The 20,137-nt window shown below is 39.1% G+C and overlaps 2 protein-coding genes across 5 annotated transcripts in view; both read right to left on the reverse strand.

Annotated features, from left to right (window-relative positions):
- Positions 1–479, reverse strand: part of LOC108278470 (uncharacterized) — a 203,173-nt gene extending 202,694 nt beyond the window's left edge. For 2 of the 4 annotated variants that reach the window (XM_053680303.1, XM_053680299.1), the window contains exon 1: positions 394–476. The gene's annotated coding sequence lies outside the window, so the exon portion shown is untranslated. Of the gene's footprint in view, positions 1–393 lie in introns of all 4 variants that reach the window. The other 2 variants (XM_053680314.1, XM_053680297.1) reach the window with 2 other exon arrangements.
- The window catches only part of LOC108279266 (uncharacterized), a 202,246-nt gene that overhangs the window by 105,726 nt on the left and 76,383 nt on the right, over positions 1–20,137 (reverse strand). The gene's annotated exons all lie outside the window — the stretch shown is intronic.

The following is a 20,137-nucleotide window of genomic DNA, read 5'->3' on the forward strand; positions in this document are numbered from 1 at the left end:
AAATTAAAGGTAGTTGGACTCGACAGTGACCCTTACAACTTGCCCAAGAACCTGTGCTCCATGGACATTGGATGTGTTAAACATACAGAAATGGCCTAACTAAATGGTGCACTGATGGAATTTACATGAATGTATAAATAATAAGTTTGTGTGTGTGTGTGTGTTTGTGTGTGTGTGTGTGTGTGTGTGTGTGTCTGTGTCTGTGTGTGTGTGTGTGTGTGTGTGTGTGTGTGTGCAAATCTGGAATTATGAGCCCCACCCTGAGTCGACCCAAAACTGGTCCTATGTGCAAATTCAAGTGTGAACATGTCTTTAGTGTACAGTAGAATGTGTAATGTATTTATAGGTCTATTTGGTATAAACCATGTGTTTAAAAAAAACGAAAGGCAGCACCTGTGTTTGTTGTTGTTGTTGTTGTTGTTGTTGTTGTTGTTGCTGGTTGATCACTTGATCACTTGATCTTAGTTCAGGTTGGGCAACTGTTAAATAAAAATGTTCATTGTAAGTAAATGATTTTGCTTACCAACTTCCCTAGGCTAATGACCCCATTGATATTTTATATTAAGCCCATTAAAATACTAGATCTACTACAAGAAACCAAAGCTAATAATGGTATCTCGATTGTAGTTAAGAATGAGCAGACTATGATCTTTTGAAAATATATATTTTAACATATTTTAAATTAAAGTTTCAAACTTAAACAAATATCACTATTGGTGTAGTAGTTCCTTCAACTCAAACTTGAGGAAAATGTACTAATGCCATTTCTATAATGTCATGGAAATATCGGAAAAGGGAACTAGTGAGTACAATTCCCATGAGCCACTGCACCTCACCTGACCATGTCACATGACTGTCTGCACCTGCTCTCAATTTCACACTCATTACTGTGCACCTGTGTAAGCCTCATTCTGTCACTGCATCACTGCAAAACTGTTTCTGTTTTGTTGTCATTACCAAGCCTTGTTTCCCATATTGCTATTCTGGTTTTTTTTACTTTGTTTGTCCCCTGCTTTTTGTACTTTGGTTACTCTGATATCCTGTTTGCTAATTACCTGACCCTTTGCCTGCAGTGACTTTGAATCTGCCTTACGTATTGGATTTGTTTGCTGGACTTTATATACTAAAACTGCTTAAACTATATTTTGCATCAATCTTGCATTGAGCAATGTTCTTTTTGAAGTGACTGACAATTCTCTCATGACGTTTGGCACAAAGTAGTGAGCCATGAACCATCCTTGCTTTCAAAGGCTGACCTTTATTGTGGATGCTCCTTTTATGCCCAATCCTAATACCCTCCCCTGTTACCAATCATCCGGATCCTCCAAAATGGTGTTACTTGAATATTCTTACTTTGCCCCTATCCCAACTTTTTTTGAATGTGTTGAAGCATCAAATTCTAAATTTGTTTATATTTACAAAATATAATTTAGATGGTCAGTGAAAACATTAAATATCTTTTCTTTGTACTTTTGTCAGTTAATTAACATTTCAAGATATTTGACAAATCACAGATTTTAGTTTTTACTGCATTTTAGAAAAAATCCCAACTTTTATGGAAATTGGGTAAGTACTTATAAACCAAGAAAGTTGCTAGGTAAATTTCCTTACATTTTTTGAATAATAGACACTGATGCAGTGTAGACCTTACTTAAAATATGCTTAGTTAAATTTACTAAGATTTTGTGTGTGGAAATTGTTACCACACTTTTCTTGAATAAGTTAAACTCCAATATTTTATTCGGTGTAATGTCATGGCATTCCTACCCTAAGGACAAGACAAGTAACTTGAGAGCACATGATTGGCTCAAAGAATGCAGAGGGACACCAGTGTTTGCTTTGATGGTCCTTAATCATTTGATCTTGGATCTTAGTTCAGACAACTGTTAAGTAAATGTTTCCATTGTAAGTGATTTTGTTTACCAATTAGAATTTTCCCCTGGTTTTTCTATCCTGTATGTTAAGCTAATGGTCCCACTGATCTTTTACATTAAGTTCTTTGGGATAATTATATCTACATCAACTAAACAAGGCAACTGATGTTATCTTGGTTGTAGTTACAAATTTATAGATGATGATTTGTTGATATTAAAAATCAAACAATCCATAAAACACTAACACAAATTTGAACACAGCTGATGATCATAATTTAAAATGACATAATTACAAACTAAAACATATCAGTATTTAAAAAGTACATGTGTAAAACAGAAATACATATGAACATCCACATACATCACATACATTTCCTTAAACTGTGTTCTGTTCATTGTGCTTTTAGGTAAAACAGTATATTAAAAAATAATGATATAATATTGTCTAAGAAAGTTTGAAACGTTGGTGTATAAAAAAATATATATATAACTTGCCTTGTGCACTCAGCTGGTTGCAGAAGTGAAGTGTGCCAGATGAAGAATCCAATTAGTCACATGATTTACAGGAACATGAAAAAAAAAAGTGGAAGCATTTTAAACAGGAAAACATGTCACGGATGTTGTAAATATCTGTTCCCTAGGATTTACAGCAAAAGTTGGCGATTATGGAAAGATTTTGTTTTCTTTTTGCTCCTACTTACAAAGCAAGAGAAATGAAAGTGAAAAACAGAAAGCAGCTTGGTGCACATGTACACTTATTTGTGCACCATTTGCATGAGCTCAGCTCTATTTTAAATGATGTCTGTAGTGTTAAAAACCCTCTAAAGACCTAAAACTAAGCTAGCTTGGGAACATGTGTGTTTTTGAACACTAAACACTATGGAAATGATGTGTTCAATAAAACAATAAACAATAATAATAATAAACAATTAAACACTTTGTTAACTAATAAATGCTACTACAAATCTCATGTCTCTGTACAAATCTGTGCACTTTTTTACAATTTGTAAAAAGTAAAGTCATGTAAAGTCAAGTTTGGAACAACAAATTACATGTAGGTTTGTTTGATCACATTTAAGTCCTCACCGTTGACCTCAGAACAGCTACTGCTCACAGCATGTTATGACGGTAATCCTTAGACACACACTGATCTAAATGTCCACATCCAGTTTTCTTGTCATGTTTAGTCCCTGCTTCCAACTCCCATGCAGACAATCAATACAGTCAAACTGCCTTCATACATATGGAAACATAAGAAATCTTTTTCTTTTGCATTGTCAGATCTAACCTATGTGAAAGACAAATTCTGGATTCCCTGTGAAAATAAGGCACAAAATTAAAGTACATATCTGTTAAAGAAAACACTAGTCGAGAGCTGTGTCAGTTTTGAGAATCAGATCTTGTAGCTTCCTGAGAGCCAGATTGAGGATGGGGTTAATAAATGGACAAATTGAGTTCAACAGAAGAACTTTGATTTCATTACATAATACATACAACACTCTACATTCAAATCACTTTTAAATGTGCTTCTTTACCTATAAATGAATTTATAAAACATATTTGAAGGAAAATACCAGATGTCCATTCAGGGCTTCATTCTAACACAAAATTGTACTTTTTCATCTATTTGATTCTAATTCTCAAGTCAAGTTGTCCATCCTGCTTTTCAGAAAATTTAACTCAATAGATGATGATGATGATGAAGAGTTATTGCCACAACTTTAATTACTTACTATATAGTTGATTCAACTGCTCTCACTTCTAATGTACACACAAACATAGAATTTAGTGCAGAACTCAGGCAGTGTCATGTGAGGTCACAGGCAAGGGTGTGCTAGATACTCCTTCATGTCAGGAGGCCTTGAGGAAACTCATGATCATTTTAAGCACTTTGTATGGTTAGCATCATTAGGGCCAAAGCACCAAGGGCGCAATATGATGCTGTTGTTGTTGGTTCACTGGATAGTGTTGCCAACTATCCCTGTGTCAATCCTGAGCTCAGGTTACTGTCTGTGTTACGTTTCATGTGTTCACATCCCTGTGTTTGTGTGGGTTTCCTTCTAATTATCCAGTTTTCTTCCACTGTCCAAAATATTCAGGTAGATGAACTGGCTGCACTAAATTGCTTTTGAATGTGTGTGTGCGCATGTGCGTGTGTGTGTGTGCATGGTGCCCTGCAGTGGACTAGCATTTCATTAAGTCACCTTCTTGGTATTTTTAATACCATTTGTGTTCCAGGTGACAAAAAAGAGGCTTTTCTGTTCTGCTTGCGTTGTCATTATTAATGATTGAACGTCTGTAAATAAAGTACACAATTTAAAACAATTACATTAGATTATATAGTATATTACATGATATCTGTCTAATGAGTATTTTGTGTTGTATGTTTAAAAGAATCCTCAATCTCAAATATCAATCCCATAATAAGTACTATTTAATAAAGATTAACCTTGTTGGAAACATACCTTGTGTTCAGCAGTCAGCTGGTAGACAAATGAAAGAAATGACCAAATACATATTTAAGAAATCAAGAAATAAGGCTTCAGTTAATTCTACAGGAATTATTGTACATAGTGGAAATATTGTGCATAGTAAGTTAATCACATCACGTTTAGTAACAGTTTGGTAAATTATCTCCCATAGAATATTTTCTAGGTACAGTGAGGGAAAAAAGTATTTGATCCCCTGCTGATTTTGTACGTTTGCCCACTGACAAAGAAATCATCATTCTATAATTTTAATGGTAGATTTATTTGAACAGTGAGAGACAGAATAACAACAAGAAAATACAGAAAAACGCATGTCAAAAATGTTATAAATTCATTTGCATTTTAAGGAGGGAAATAAGTATTTGACCCCTTTGCAAAACATGACTTAGTACTTGGTGGCAAAACCCTTGTTGGCAATCACAGAGGTCAGACGTTTCTTGTAGTTGGCCACCAGGTTTGCACACATCTCAGGAGGGATTTTGTCCCACTCCTCTTTGCAGATCTTCTCCAAGTCATTAAGGTTTCGAGGCTGACGTTTGGCAACTCGAACTTTCAGCTCACTCCACAGATTTTCTATGGGATTAAGGTCTGGAGACTGGCTAGGCCACTCCAGGACCTTAATGTGCTTCTTCTTGAGCCACTCCTTTGTTGCCTTGGCCATGTGTTTTGGGTCATTGTCATGCTGGAATACCCATCCACGACCCATTTTCAATGCCCTGGCTGAGGGAAGGAGGTTCTCACCCAAGATTTGACAGTACATGGCCCCGTCCATCGTCCCTTTGATGCGGTGAAGTTGTCCTGTCCCCTTAGCAGAAAAACACCCCCAAAGCATAATGTTTCCACCTCCATGTTTGACGGTGGGGATGGTGTTCTTGGGGTCATAGGCAGCATTCCTCCTCCTCCAAACATGGCGAGTTGAGTTGATGGCAAAGGGCTCCACTTTGGTCTCATCTGACCACAACACTTTCACCCAGTTGTCCTCTGAATCATTCAGATGTTCATTGGCAAACTTCAGACGGGCATGTATATGTGCTTTCTTGAGGAGGGGGACCTTGTGGGCGCTGCAGGATTTCAGTCCTTCACGGCGTAGTGTGTTACCAATTGTTTTCTTGGTGACTATGGTCCCAGCTGCCTTGAGATCATTGACAAGATCCTCCCGTGTAGTTCTGGGCTGATTCCTCACTGTTCTCATGATCAATGAAACCCCACGAGGTGAGATCTTGCATGGAGCCCCAGGGCGAGGGAGATTGACAGTTCTTTTGTGTTTCTTCCATTTGCGAATAATCGCACCAACTGTTGTCACCTTCTCACCAAGCTGCTTGGCAATGGTCTTGTAGCCCATTCCAGACTTGTGTAGGTCTACAATCTTGTCCCTGACATCCTTGGAGAGCTCGTTGGTCTTGGCCATGGTGGAGAGTTTGGAATCTGATTGATTGATTGCTTCTGTGGACAGGTGTCTTTTATACAGGTAACAAACTGATATTAGGAGCACTCCCTTTAAGAGTGTGCTCCTAATCTCAGCTCGTTACCTGTATAAAAGACACCTGGGAGACAGAAATCTTTCTGACTGAGAGGGGGTCAAATACTTATTTCCCTCATTAAAATGAAAATCAATTTATAACATTTTTGACATGCGTTTTTCTGGATTTTTTTGTTGTTATTCTGTCTCTCACTGTTCAAATAAATCTACAATTAAAATTATAGACTGATCATTTCTTTGTCAGTGGGCAAACGTACAAAATCAGCAGGGGATCAAATACTTTTTCCCCTCACTGTATATGTCCATTTTCATGGCATACAATTTTACAAAGAAAAAAGAGCTTGCAACTGCTTTTGCTCTTTTTTTTCTTTTCTTTTTTTTTTTCTTTTTTTTTCCTCACATACAGTATTAGTTTTAAGGGGAAAGGAAAACAGAGTAGACAAACACATTTGTGCACAATATTCATGTGTTCTTGACATTCAATTCAAAAAAGAAAAATGTACTCTGGCCTTTACTCCAGGAATACTTCAGCATTTTAGCCTAATTAATGTCCACTGCCTTACCAGCACAGAATCAAAAGCTGCTTGCTGGTGCCACCTGAACATTTCCATCTGATATTAATGCAGGTCTGCTGTGTGTAAGGCTGGTGCCAAGATATATCTGAACCTGGAGAGAACTGCTCTCTGAGGAAAAAGGACTCTTACAGGATTTAACACTTGAACTCTCGCCCTCAGAATTAGCAGCTTCACCTGAGAAAACACATCACACTGAGTGGAGACGACAAGATCGCACATCACTACATTGTTTCCTTATTCCTCTCTTTCCACACCCTTCTCTCTCTCTGTATTGAGATCACCTTAAACTCACACAAGGTCTGTATGCATTACATAATATGTTTAAGGTTGTCATATAATTAACTATACATGTTTAGCATCATTCAAAAGGTCTCAGTGCATCTGGAAAATATGGTCTCATTCAGCAGTTTAAATTATTACATAAGATCTAGAGAAAAATATTGCATGACGTTAAAGGCATACCTTCCCCAGGTCCTTCACATAAATTACCTCCTGTATGTAAATAAGATACATCCTTCCACAGACTGGCCTAAATTCCAATTCTAACCACAAACAACACCATTTGGTGGACCTACAGAGTATCTGGGTATTTAGGGGAGAGCTGGCCAAAGATTTGGGGAATCTGTAGGCAGATCTCCCACACAGTTGCTGTGTGTAGTTTTTCTCTATCAGGTATGCAAGTTTGATTTTCTTATGTTGTATTATTATGCTTGAATTTGAGTGGTAATGTTGAGTAATGATGACTGTCATTCTTTCTTCTTCTTATTGTTAGTATTATTAGATTTGGATATGTTCCTACCTTCACAAAAATATTATTAGACTTGATTATATTCTGATTTATTCTGAAATTATTGTCTCTAGTAGATTACGTTAAGATTATGTGTGGGGTGCTTCAGATTATGTGTGGAGTACTAGGGATCTTTTCCAGTTCACTACGAGACTGAGCACCATGTGTGTGACCTACAATCTCCAGAAGACGTGTGATGCTAGAGTGAGGACAAAGGGTTTGATATAGAATACTTGTCTCTGAAATGCATACCTCCAAACGCATATGCAGAGGAACGGGGAGATGAAAATATGCATCGTACAGATGTGACCTAGTCTTGTGGCTACACAACATAAATAATATCTGATACAATTACCATACATAAAGCCTCTCTTCTAAACCTGAAAGTATGTGGAGCTATAGAACATACCCTTTGTTCTGAGAGTAGGGTCTACTTTTTTGATTGTGACTCTCCCCAAGAGAAAAGTAACTTATTGGAGCAGAGTGGCAAATTGATTGGACTGGAAATTGGCCAAGCACTCAGCCTTGAAGGCTGGAGCCAACAGTTTACACTCCCACAAACTTGTCAAGAGGACCCACTGGTCTGAAGTAGTAATTGCCCAATGATCCAATGAGTAAAGTGTCCTGCCAGCAGCCCCTGTCTTTCTTGGATGGGCTCCACGGTGCTCTTTCATGTTGTGGGGCCATCTTTTGGAGGTCATCCCACAAAGTAGTGGGTTGACCTAGGAAATAGGAATTAGTGCTTTATACAGTGAAACCAACAGTGATGTGATCCAAGTGTCAACAGTAGGCATGCACTCAGCCAGACCTGTTCACAATCCATTAGGTTAGCTAAGGTGCACACCACAGAGTTCAAGCATGTTGCAGTAGAGGTTCTACAAACCTCCTTAAATGTTCTCAATATCATATTTACACTGTGGCACACTGAAATTCCCTGTGGCCAGGGCTGATCACAAGAGTTCATTTGGTTTTTGGTCTTACCCGAATTTTAGTCTACGCTAGTAGTCAGATGGCAGGTGATGTGAAAGCTAACCCCTTTCTGTTTTAGTGATAGCTTAATACTCAAGATAGCTTGAATACTTAATTAATTACCTGTCTCTTGCTCAGCAGAAAGAATGGGGGAGTAGCCGAGAAAACTCGGCTTCAACTCCAGACTATATATTGAGCTACAAGCAGCATCTCAGCAAGCGGGTAGCAACACGCTTAGACACAAGGCATCTACTCAAGGCTTTGTAATAACAGTCGTGGTGTCAGAGGAGGCCCCAATAACACAGATACACAGATGTTGAATGAAACCCAACTCCAGCTCTGTATGAATGTTCAGTTCAGCAAATTTTGCAAATTCAGCCATCTACAGAGCACAGTATTGGCCAATATAGGGGCATTATAAATTGGTCAATTGACTGAGAGGTTAGTGCCAGGCTGAGCAACAAATCAGGTGTGGACAGTGTGGGAGTTGTGCTAATATGTCTAGAAAGCTAGTGATGGAACCCAGATAACTGGGTTCCATAGGAGTTCCATAGGAGATAAAGAAATGATAGAAGATGAGGAGATTATAGAAATCTATCGCCAGTTTTAGAGCACAGGATCCCTGTAGTTCCAATAGTAGTCACAAAAAGACCAATCAGTTCTTTTAATGCCATTTTTAAGTGTCAAGGTAAAGTAAAAACTCTCAGTGTTATTTGAAATTGTGAATTTCATTTAGATGATCTTAGTTCACGTTGGGCCACTGTTAAATAAAAATGTTAATTGTAAGTTAATGATTTTGTTTTCCCCTAACTGCTCTAGGCTAATGACCCTATTGATATTTTATATTAAAATACTAGATCTACTACTAGAATCCAAATAATATTCATCTAATAATAATTTAATAATCTAATAATAATACTAATAATGATGCTAATAATGTTATCTTGATTGTAGTTAAGAATGAACAGACTATGATTCGTTAAAAAAATATGTTTTAACAAATTTTTAATTAAAATTTCATTCTAAAACAAACTTATCAATATTTATGAAGTAAAACTGAAATGCATATGAACATCCATTTGGCATATTATTTTCTTTACAAAATGTAATGACATGTATTTCATTTAGTGCTAAGACACTGGATAAGTATTGCCTGTTACACTCAAGCCAACCAGGACAGCCAGGAACCTTGGGTAAACTTTTGATGACAGCTTGACCTTTACAGACCACATTTCAACAACTGCATTGTCCTGTAGGTTCGTTCTGTATAACATCAAAAGAATCATACCCTATCGCACCAAACAGGCTACATATCTACTAACCCAGGGTTATCTACTAACCCATCTACTAACCCATCTACTAACCCACCTTTTCATCTCAAAACTGGCCTACTGCAATGTATTACTCTCGAGCCTCCCAGCGAGCTCCTTCAAACCCCTTCAGATGATTCAGAATGCAGCAGCAAGCCTCGTCTTCAACCAGCCCAAAAGGACCCACACCCCTCTTCATCTCCCTCCACTGGCTTCGTGTAGCCGCCCATATCAAATTCAAGGCCTTGATGCTCACATACAAGACCTTGTCGATAACATTACCCCTACCTCAACACTCTCCTGAAGGCTTACGTCCCCTCACGCAATCTGCAATCGACTAACAACTGACACTCAGTAGTGCCTACTCAGCGTGGTTCAAGGTCCCTTTCCAGAACCTTCACACTAACTGTCCCTCAGTGCTGGAATGAATTTCCAACTCAATCTGGACTGCAGAATCTGTCACGATTTTCAAAAAACAGCTAGAGACCCGCATCTACAGGTGAAAGAAACCAATTTTAGGAACGGGGTTTATATGAGCTTCAAAGGTGAGGGAGGGATCAAAGATGATGCCTACATTTTTTACAGTACTAGTTGGTTTAATGAGAGTGCTATCAATGTCACAACTAAGTTCATAGAGGATATGTTTAGTAAGTGTTGGTGTTCCGATAATAATGATCTCAGTTTTGTCCATGTTAAGTATTTAAAATTGGAGTTATTTCATTGACACATGCTGATAGTGGACCAGTCTGGAGAGTGGGAGCAGATCTACAAGCTGTATAGATGTCACGTAATGGACGTAAAGGAGGTAGGAAGGATGCAAATGCAGATAAAAGCTTTATTATATGAGCAACAGGCAGACACATTAAAATAGTGAAACATAGACGTGGTCATAAACAGGCAATAGGTCAGGCAATCGGCAAACAAGGCAAAACAAGAATAGAGAATGAGGGCGAGAACAATATCAAAACAATAACCCACGAATCGAGAAACAAACGCTTGGTATATGGAAACTCACGTAATACTTCGCAAATATTTAGTGTTCAAACAGTCTCTTTTATGTGTGGTGCGATTGTGTGTGAGACTGGATACAGGTGCGCATGATTAGAATGAATGTGAGTGTTCTGTGAAATGTGATCCATGGCGGCCATGTTTGTGGGCTGCAGTGCAGGATGGGAAATTTAACTAGCTAATAGGCTCGAGCATTTCATGAATGAAAAGGGGAAGAGTCTTCCTTTCAATGCGGACTCTCATTGTATAGTTGTGCATGCAATGGCCCATCGGCACTCATGGAGCTTTCAGAGGTTTAATTAGCTCAAATGACAATTAAAACTGTCATGGTTAAAAATTAGACACATACCTCATTTGAAGGGATGCGGGACTTGCGGGACTTAGTACCGCATCATTGTGTAGACGCAAACTGCCTTCATGAGTAAGTCAGAAGTCCACCTTTCTCCAATTCTCATAGCTGTCCCAAGAAAACACACTCAAACTTTTAGACCACTGAAACAAACACTTGTGACCCATTTGAATGCCTCTCTCATCTACAACATCTGTGGCAGGAAAGCACCATGTGCTGTCATAATAATATGTTTAATTTATATAGCGCCTTTCCAGAGCTCAAGGACACTTTACAATTCAATGATACATAAACAATGAACAATCATGCACAAACACACAATGTGAAAAACAAAGCGCAACCAAACACAGAAAAGAAATACATAGTACAGTCACTGAGAAAATGTATTATAACAGATTAGGACAGATAACACTGAGAAAACAGATACATTTTTAATTGCGATTTGAACTTGGAGATGGATGTGATGCTGTGGAGAGTGAGAGGGAGAGAATTCCAGATTTTAGGTGCTACAACACTGAAAGTCTTAGCACCCATGGTTGAGAGACAAATCTAGAGACAGAGAGCACTCCCAGCCCAGAGGATCTGAGAGAGTTTGGCGGGTTGTAGGGGAGAAGCAGTGCACTAAGATAGAAAGGTACCAAACCATAAAGTGATTTAAATTTGAGCAGGATTATTTTGTATTTAATACTAAATGAAACCGGTAGCCAATGCAGTTCAGACAGGATTGGAATAATTTGAGCTGAGCGCATGGTATGTGTGAGAAGTCTAACGGCAGAGTTTAAAATATATTGCAACCTAGCAATAGAATTAGCAGGTAGACCAATGAGGAGAGCATTGCAAGTCAAGCTGTGAGGAAATAAATGCATGAACCAGTGTTTCAGCATCTTTGAGGCTAAAGAAGGGAGGGAGGCGAGCAATGCGACACAGATGAAAGAAACCAATTTTAGGAACGAGGTTTATATGAGCTTCAATATATTGAAATTGATGCTGCTTTGTTGCTGCTTCATGCTCTGATTTGGTTTTATTTTATTCTGTTACTTTGTTTTGTGTTGGTTGTTTTGTGTTGTGTTTGTTTTGTGTTGGTTGAGACACTGATGCGTAATCGATGTACATTGCCACATCACTGTCTGTCACGACAGTGACCCCAAAGACAAAAATAGTGGAAAAAAGCTCAAAATTAACCAGTTTTCTCCTACAATTAAAATTAACAGATACTAAGATTGTCTTTTATGATGTGTGACATGTACACCTGTGTTAAAATCTCAGAAAATGTAGTTTAGTGTTTCATGAAGCTATTAAGGCCTAATAAGTTTTGACGAACAGAAGTTATTTGCACATGCCAAATAATATCATTAAATAATGAATTGATTTAACTCCATCACACATTTAAAAAAGGCTTTCTGTCATTTTTAACAAAAAGGTAAGTCATGCTGCTTCAGAATATGATATAAATGTTTTTTTTATGTCATTTGTAAATAGTCAAAACCTTGCAGTTGTGTGGAGGTCTACGTTTTATTAATAGCAAAATAAATTGGACAAAGTGGAAATTCTAAATGTGTGCCAATATTTTTTAATTCACTCTGTTTATTTTGTTTTTGTTGTTGTTTTTGTTTTGGAACTGCAATCTAATGTGTATGTGTCTGTGTATGTTTTACTGTGTTTAGCTTTTTGTAATGTGTATGTACATACATTTTCTTTATATTTAAATATCTTTGATTACCTTTTTGTTCATTGAATTATAAAATTAAAGATCAAAATGACTTTATTTCAAGTGAAGTAGAAATTGTGGTTTGAGGCACCTATATTGTGGTCTAGGTGCTATCGTCAATACTAACACCATAACACTATTTAACACCAGACGACACACAAGCAGCTTCAACTCAAAGGCTCTGAACAGTTGATAAGACTCAAGCTAAAGTAAAATATAAAACTCTATAAGCAGTATTTGATAATAAGTCATACACTGAGGAAAACAGGATGCTCAACAAAAGAAATTTTGAACTTACAAATGTATGACAAATTAGACCGTATTTTTTCTTCTCAGCATACAAATGAACTTCAAATGATAAATGGATGAACTTGGCATTGCAAACAATAAATATATTGTATAGTATATTAAATGCAGGGAGACATAAGTGTTTGCTGTTGCTGATCTCAGTTCAGCTCAGACAACTGTTGTTCACTGTCCAATGTTCAATGTAAGTAATTCTATTTATTACCAAATGGAATTTTTTCCTAGGATGCCCAAAAAAATAACCAAATCTTCTGCATGAAACCAAAACAAATGCTGTTATCTGGGTTGAGATCAAGAAAGATTATGAATGATTACTTTGTCAGACTACTTATCATTGATATTAAAATAATTTTAAAATGCATAATTTAAAATAAAAAAAAACAAATAATTATTTAAGCCATACTTTTGTAATACATATGAACATCCAGTTCACATATCAATTGTTTCAAAATAAAATGCAATGGCACATATTTCATTAGAATTTATTATTGCCTGTTAAAAACTAACATTTTATATTTACATTCATATGATTTTTGTGGTTCTATTTTTAGAAAAACATTCAATTCTATTGAGGAACAATAATTTAATAGCATTCAGGAACTATTGTAAGGTATGTATTTGTAATGTTGTAATTCACATCTATTTCAGTAAATATTTTAAATGCTTTTATATAGATTTTCTCTTTGGAAAGCTACCTTGTGCACCCACCTAGTAGCAGAACAAACAGTCACATGAGTCATACAATTCAGAGGAGCTTTGAAAACATAAGAGCATGTCACAGGCGAATTAGTTATTGGTCCATACAGCAGAAGAAAGGAAATGATTACTCTATGTAATATACGGCAGGAAAAGCAACTTGGAGAAAACATTAATGATCACTGTTAGAGTGTTTGGTAACACTTTCTATGAAGCCAATGCTTATAATGAATTATACAGTGGGGGAAATAAGTATTGTACGTGTCAAAAAAAGTTCAGTAAATATATTTCCTATGAGGCCTCGAAATTTGAAGGATCTGGAGAGATTCTGTATGGAGGAATGATCTCAGAACCCTTGCCATGTATTCTCAACCTCATCAGGCGTTATAGGAGAAGATTCAGAGCTGTTATCTTGGCAAAGGGAGGTACAAAAAGGGTGCCAATAATTGTTGCACACTTATATTTAAAAAAAAAAAAATTAACGTGTTTTGTCGGCAATTGTTCGATACCCATGAGAACATATTATTTTTGTGACTTTTTTAAACAAAAGATCAAAAGATTCAACAATAAAGACAAATTTTCACAGCCTTCTTTGCTCATATTTACCAAGGGTGCCAATATTAGTGGAGGGCACGGTAGGTTCATGGATTTAAAAAGGAAGAAAGTTTGTCATGTCAGTGTGCAGTACATCTTACATACCTTAAACACCAGACAAGTAACTTGTTTTTGATGCTCCTTGATCCCTTGATCTCAGTTCTCAAGTCAGACAACTGTAAAGTAAAAGTTTGCATTGTAAGTTAGTGTCTTTGTTTACCGTCAGTGTTTTTGTTTTTTTAATAATCAAATACCAAAAATTGTAGTACAAAAATTCGTTCACATACCATTTCCTTAAAAAAATGGTCTCTACATATTGTGTATTATTAACCTATTTTTCAAAAAATATTATAAATGTTATCATATAGAGTCCCTTGTTGGGAACTTACCTTGCCGCAAAATGTGGTGATTATGGCAAGAAAACAGAAAAGGAGACTTTTAGCTTCTACATACAAAGCAAGAGAAACAAAATGAATAACAAAAAGCAGGAAATGCACGCGCACACACACACACACACACACACACACACACACAAACATTCATGCGATGTTTGCATGAGCACATCCCTCTTTCCATGATGTATTGTCTAACCCATAAAGAACTAAACCTAAGCTTGCTTGGGAATATGTGTGTTTTTGAACACTAAACACTAGGGAAATTGTGTGCCCAAGAAAAAAAAGGTTTATTTTCATCTGTAAATATTGCAAGAATATGTAGAATATAATATATGGAATTAATACATTTACAATAGACCAATAAACAATAAAACACTTTACAAATTAGTAAATGTTACTGGAGGTCTCTGTGCTACTGTACAACCCTGTGACTGTTTCTATGATTTAGGCATTTAAAGTCAAGTTTAGAAACAAAAATGAAAATGTACTCTAGGTTTTCTTGATCAGGTTTAAGATTGTGTTATTGGCAGAACAGCTGCTGCTCACATCATGTGATCCATGATGGTGATCCATGAAAACAAACTGATACAAAAGTCCACATCCAGTTATAGTCAAATATAACCTCCATACAACGCAAACTCTGGATTCAATGTGAAACTAAGGTACAAAATGAAAGTAAATTTCTGTGTATTTGTAATTGTAGACAAACAGGGCAAGACATTTTATTTTAGCAGGAGGACATCTGCTAATAAGCATCCAACATAAATGCTGCCAAGGTGCATGTATGAGCACAACATATCTGTAAATGAAAGACAGGTCATACAGGTTGACTTTATACAGGAGTGATACATTATACATAGTTGTAGTATTGTTTTCATTATATCTAATTTTAAGAACAGTTGATAAGTTTTTATGTAGTTCCAAAATGAAAATAATAATGATAATAATAATAATTTCTAGGTTTTAACTATAGATTAGCAACATACTGGCCCTGCGATGGATTGGCACCCCGTCCAGGATCTCCCCTGCCTTGTGTCCCTGGGATAGGCTCCAGGCTCCCCACGACCCAGTAAGGATAAGCGGTACAGAAATTGGATGGATGGATGGAGAGCAACATACTGTATACTGTAGAGCAAAGGTTCTCAACCTTTTGTAAAAATAGCCCCTCCAAGCCTCCCCTATGATGTGGCATATACCTAATCTATAATCTGTTTTTATTACTTTTATAAAACTATATAACGGACAGGTATGGAACATGAATTATATAAAATGTTTCTGAACACTATAATTACTTTGAACAAGAGAACTAGGCTGTAATAACGTGGACTATTTTACATGTAAAACATGTTGCATTACTTTCATCATGCATTCTAAAAACATTCACAAACGAATATTGCAAATTGGGATGAAGGCCACATCTCATTAGCCATGGCAGTGGGATACATACTCTTGCTTCTGTTTACATTCACGTCTATCAGTACGTTTACATGGACAACAATACTCCGATATTAACCCGATTAAGACAATACTCTGATTAAGAATCTACCATGTAAACACAGATTTCTGACGATCTTAATCCGACTAAAGTCATACTCGAAGTAAACACAAATCGAATTAAGACATGTGGAGTATTCCTGTTTTAGTTGCATTATCGAAGTGCATTACAGACATGGACGCACCTTAATCACACTATTAACATCGTGTGGGAGTTCCCTTTTTGAAAGGGAACTCCACGTTGCGTTTAGCATAACACTATGGGAGCACCCCTCACGCACAACCAGCATCTGCAGATTGTGTAAAATCATGCCTATTTAAAGGCCTGCCATGATCAGGTGACGTGGCAATTAAGCGCGTTGCGTGATATATATATGGCACCTGTGAACCGTGACATCAGCCTTATTATCTTCAGTGAGACTGCATGTCGGTTGTCTCTGTAAAGAAACAAAAAGATGCTTCATTTCCTCTCTGTCTTTTCTCAAAATCTCTGGACTTTCCTATCCCTTTAAAAAAAGAGAAGAAATAAAAGGAATGAGCGAGAGAGAAAAATATGAGTGAGAGAATTCAGGAAGTGTGTTACATCTTGCTCCCGTTTCATCACGGAGAGTAGTGCACACTTTCTGTGTGAAGTGTCTAGGAGTGGAGCATGCAATCGCAGCCTCGAGAGGCTATGCATTGTAACGCCTACATTAGGCAATTCCGCTCGTGTCTTGCTCTCTTCTCAGAAGGCGAAGCAAGTTGGGTTTCAGAGCAGCTGCCGAGGCAGTTATCCGTCTCAGATCCGGGGGATCTCTTATGGATCCGGAGGAGGAGCCGGAGACGGGCACTGTTCTATGTCATGCTCTGTCTTCCGGGTCCGGTTCTCCGCTGGATTTTGGAGCTCGCATCTCACTCCTCCTATAGAAAGCCAAAAAAAAACAACAAAAAAAACCACACACACACAGACACAAATAATAGTAATAATTCCACTCTGACTCCGAGGAGCCAGAAGGATGTGCTAAAAACTGAGACCAGCATATAAGGAGCTGCTTGAAGTGATTACTAAGGCTGGATGAGCTTTTTTCTCCCCAGTGAAAGTAAATCCCTCTCACTGCAGAAAACTCCCCCTTACTTCCAGAAGTGCATGACAAAATATCAGGCATCTGGGGGAAAACCATGCATAAGCTGTATTTATAACCCCACGATGTTGGATTATTCGGCCACTGTGGGGACTGAACGTCATGGCTATTTAGCTATGCTGAAGGTGGAGGAGGTGCTTGCGAGCTACCTCTCTCCATCGACGGCAGGTAATTTAGGGGTGCCGGCTTTGCCATCCAAGCCACCGTGTAAGGCCACCATTGGTGAGCAAGGCCTATGCAGTATTAGTCTTGCATGTTGGTCACTGCAGACGATGACAGTGTTGCAGGCCTACCAAGCAGACATGCTGAGTGAGCTCGACATATGGCGGCATTCAGCCAGTTCCTTCCATGTTGTGTCGAGTTCACCTGAGCATCCACAAGTGGAGCCTGGGCCAGCACTAGTGCAAGGGAGACACAGAAGGCGAGTATGGCAGCCCACCAACCCCCGTAGACAGCCAGGGGAACTGGGTAGACACAGTCACGGCCTGCTACTAGGCCTGATCTGAGAATGGTCATAAAGGCCAAGTAGACAAAGAAGAACGTTCCTGAGGGATCGTGGAGGGACGTATCAGGGGACATGAGGTTGTTAGGGCAGTTAACCCCCAGTTCTACTATAGGGCCTCCCCTAGCCAAGGCTGTCCCAAGTTTTCAGTGTTCTCTGGTCAGCGAGCTGTCACGGGGCAATGAAAATCTGATGCTTTCCCTCCAATAGAATGTGGAATAGTTAATGTCACTAAAAGACCATCTGGCAGCATGGAAACTACTGCCAAATGTGTCTCCATGGGTTCTGTGTACCATAGAAAAGGGTTACCGGGACCAGTTTAGAGCTCGACTCCCCCGGTTCAGAGGTGTGCTCACCACAGTAGTCAGCACAGACCAGAGCCCAACGTTAGCACAGGAAGTAAGATCCGTCTTGGAAAAGGGGGCCATAGCACATGTACCCCGTTCCCTGAGGGAGGGAGGTTTTTACAGCCATTATTTCCTGTTCCACAAGAAATAGAGGAGTATGCGACAAATTTTAGATCTGTGTCATCTGAACTGTACTCTTTGGACATACAGGTTCAAGATGCTGATGCTCAAACTTATCGTTCCACAGATTCAGTTTGAGGACTGGTTTGTGACGATAGATCTAAAAGGTGCATATTTCAACATAGAAATATCGCTAGCTTTATCCCCTCACACCTTCACAAAGTGCATGGATGTCATTCTACCTCCACTGTGACTCCAGGGCATCCATGTACTAAACAATCTGGATGACTGCTTAATTCTAGCATGATCTAGGGAACTGGTGGTTCAACATCGAGATGTTGTTCTCACCCACATGAAGAGCTTGGGGCTCAGGATGAACCTCAGAAAAGTATGATTTCTCCAGTGCAGTGGACAACTTTTCTAGGGGTTATAAGGATTCTACTACGATGATGGCATTTCTATCCACGACATGTGTAGAGTCAATCCTATCAAATTTGAGCAAGATAAAGCTGGATCTTGGCATCCCTTCCAGTTTCTATGGGAGACTATTGGCAGCCAACGTCATACCATTTCAGTGGTGGCTGAGAACTTGGGGGTTTCGTCCAAGGATGAAACCTCTGAGAGTAATCAGTGTCACGCAGCGATGCCTACGTGCTCTGAGAATTTGAGTGTCCCTGGTTTCTAGCCTTGAGTCACACTCTAGGTGTGTCTCCTTAGTGAAAGGTGGTACCAATCTCACGGGCTGCAGCACGGTCTTAGACAGCTGTCCAGCTCATGGTCTCTGGAGTGGCCCTCATCTGGAGCGACATATAAATTGCCAAGAAATGTGGGCCATATTTCTAGCAGTGAAATTCCTTCTTGGTCAGTTGAGAGGTCACCATGTGTTTACAGACAACACAGCGGTGGTCTCATATATTGACCACCAGGGAGGATTATGTCCACACCCCCTGTTCAGGCAGGCGCAACTAATTCTTCTCTGGGCAGAGGGAAAGTTTTGTCAGTGAGTGTAATGTACATTCTGTGCAACTGGAATGTGGGGGCAGATATCCTGTTGAGGCAGGGGCTGAGGCCCAGGGATTGGTGACTCCATCCACAAGTCGTGAAGTCCATATGGCGGAGGTTTGGCCAAGGGGGTGGATTTGTGTTCGCCTCTGAGGAGACAACACACTGTGGTTCGCTCTCACTCCTCCCACACAATTAGGGCTGGACACCAAGGTGCACATGTGGCTGAGGTCACATCTATATGCTTTTCCCCCGATCACTCTGCTCCCACAAGTTCTAGCGAGAGTTCACCAAGACAGTCTATGTCTGCTGCTAGTAGCACCTTATTGGCCAGCTCGAATATGGTTCTCAGAGATAATATCCCTGCTAGATGGCACTCCTTGTGAGATTCCCATCCGAAGGGATCCACTGTAGACCCAGTGAACTGCACAATAGCTACAGTCCTGGAGTTCTTACAAGAACATCTCTCAGTGGGGTGGGCTCCTTCTTCAATCAAGGTTTATGTGGCTGCTATCTCGGCCAGCCACAACCCTGTTGATGGAGCCTCTGTGGGGCAACATCCTCTAACTTTGAGGTTCGTGCGTGGTGTCAGGTGGCTGAGGCCCATCTGTAGGCCACGCATACCTTCCTGGGACCTTTCTGTGGTCCTGGAAGGTCAGTCAGGTGCCACATTTGAGCCCTTAGACTTGATCTACTGTCTCAAGCCGGAGGGCTGATTTATCAACCTCGGCCAGAACTACGGAAACTGTGGATCTGGCCCCTGAGGGGCACCAGCTCATATGTTCTGGTCTCACAGCTGAGGTTGTAGAGACCATGTTAAACCCTAGAGCACCATCCACAAGGAAATTGTATGCGCTCAAGTGGCGGCTTTTTGTCTTGTGGTGTGAGGAACGCCAGCTAAACCCAGTGAATTGCGCAATAGCTACAGTCCTGGAGTTCTTACAAGGACGTTTCTCAGCGGGGTGGGCTCCTTCTACAATCAGGGCTTACGTGGCCACCATGTCAGTGTGG

Source organism: Ictalurus punctatus, chromosome 1 (assembly GCF_001660625.3).
Source record: "Ictalurus punctatus breed USDA103 chromosome 1, Coco_2.0, whole genome shotgun sequence".
Classification (NCBI taxonomy): Eukaryota; Metazoa; Chordata; class Actinopteri; order Siluriformes; family Ictaluridae; genus Ictalurus; species Ictalurus punctatus.